A 2,460-nucleotide genomic window follows, 5' to 3' on the forward strand; every position below is an offset into this window, starting at 1 on the left:
TTATTCTTTTTATTGACAGCATGTTGGCTGCCATCCAGTCCATGAAAGTGACCCTTATCGTTGAAAGAGCGGTTCAACAGCAAGCGAGCTGGTGATAGTGTCCATGATGGCGAAACCTGAAGAGGAGATGCAAGAAGGGACATAAACACGCTATGTTGAGACATTGTGTATGTCCCTTCCTATCCCTCGTCTCAGGGTTTTTCACTATGGACCTTCATGATGTTTCCTTCCGGAAACTTGACATATTTTTATGTAGAATTGTGAAGGTACAGCTAGGTGCTGTTAGCAAATCACACAGTACTTTTCTTGAAACAAGAATCCATAGAAGGTACACAATCATCTTCAGCATTGCACACATCTATGGGACATGTTAATCACTTTGGAATGTCACAGACAGGTCATGGAGGCCGGCACATGATTAGTGGTGTTGAACAGACAACTATTTGTCATATTTTAGGCACAAAAAGCAGTTTTGGCACCTGCATGTTGAGACAGATGTATCTCTACATACTTTGCCGTGACACAAATATATGAAGCAACAAATGTACTCTCTAGTTCATTATGGTTTTTAGTCAACACTGCCAAGAATGTGGGAACACAGTCTTTTACCACCTACACTCTTCAAAATGACCTTCACACATGACACACTGTAGGTCAACGAGACTCCAGAACACGGAGTAAGAAGACTAGGAGATGAAACTTCACTCTCTCCCGCGACCAGAGAATGTACGAGGAGCGCGCGCTCGGCGGCCCGGCCCGCACTGCCATCTGTTGCACGAGGACGCAGAATTTCCGAAGCATGCGGTCACGTGATACTGTCGCTTGTCAGGCGGCGTGACTAAAACACGTGAAAGCACGTGAATTAAACGCTAGAAAAGAAGAAGAAGGTGAAACGCTTACGCGATCACCGTGCTCCTGTCGTCTGCTCAACAGAACCGAGACGCAAAAGAATGAAATTGTTTTCCGTTGGTTTCGCTAAACAAGAAGCGTTATGTAGTTGACAAGCGTGATATTTATTGACAAGACAAACACCGTTCACGTTCGTTAGTTTGTCATCATCCGTAGAGGCTGCTGTACGACTCGCGAAAAGCACTGTTTTCCCCCATAGCCTTCCATGTAAAAGCGCAAAATGGAAGACAGTGCCGCCGTGCCATCTGTCGCGTGAAGTCAGCAACTGCCTTTTTTCTCTCCCCCAATGTGACAGTCTCTGGTCGCGCGCCGGCGCTTGCTTCTATGGGCAGTGTCATCTCCTAGTCTTCTTACTCCGTGCTCCAGAATAATGTCCTCTCCCTCCCCATTAGCTGAAAACATTTTTCTACAACCTTGCATAAGGGGAAGTTAGTAAGAAACGCACACATTCCTTTTTTCAGCAAATTAGTATTCAGAGCGTTACCATACTGTGGTAGGCCTGCAGTGCATTACGTGGTACAGCACACACTGCTAAAAATTTCACCACAGAACATGTCCCCCATTCTAATGACAGTCTTCTCCAGTTTTTCAAACTGCCATTTCCCATAGTGCTTTATGGTATGACACAGTATTTCTAAATCTTTACTGTAGTTTACTGGTTGTAGCAGAAAAAAGACATCACTGTTCTCGATCACAGGACGCAAGCCATAAATGCTATACGGAAACAGTACATGCTGCTCTCTAGCAGTTGTTCGTGTTTGGACATGGTATGGTGCATGCAGGGTAAATTCCATGGTTAAAATATCCAAACGTGAACAACTGTTAGATTACATGATGTAGAATGCTCTATAGTACAGTAAAACCTCCAAAGTCTGACACCTCCCTACCTTGGACAACTCCCCACGATTTCATTGCACGGGCAGGCTCCCATTGAAACTACATGGGGACAAAATTCTCTATGTCGGACACCTCCCTATCTTGGAAGTAGGATAGGGTTTTCCCTGCAAAGTCGGACAAAACCCTGGCCAAATTACCTCAATATAGGCCCATCTTTGCACCAAAAAGACCCAAAATGAGCCAGTGGCCTTGACTTTTGCCCGTTTTTTCCCTATACTGGTCACAGCATTTTGTTGCTTTAGTTTTTAGAGTCCAAAAACAAGTGCTGTCAGTCTACATTGTAATTCTTTATGTGAGCACTTGTCTTCAGTTTGTCTAGAGCCTTTGAACGAGCACTGCACCAAAGCTATCAGAAGTGGGCTGACGCTTCAGAGACAAGTCCTTGCTGCTCGAAAAGCTCCAGAGGTAATGCCATTGAGTAGAATCTGAACGGAATTGAATATACTAAAATCAGTAATAATTATCAGTGAAGAGTGGGTAGAGGTACCACTACCAGGCACCACCACCAGGTACCACTAAGGACCTTAAATTGAAGAAGGGGGACATTTCTCACAGCTGTGATCTGTTCCATTTTTTGTTGCCGTCATATTCTGTAACTCGGACACGCTTCGGCTGCACCGCGGGTGTACAAAATAGGAAGGTTTCACTTTACGG

This window comes from Ornithodoros turicata, unplaced genomic scaffold (assembly GCF_037126465.1).
Source record: "Ornithodoros turicata isolate Travis unplaced genomic scaffold, ASM3712646v1 ctg00000967.1, whole genome shotgun sequence".
Classification (NCBI taxonomy): Eukaryota; Metazoa; Arthropoda; class Arachnida; order Ixodida; family Argasidae; genus Ornithodoros; species Ornithodoros turicata.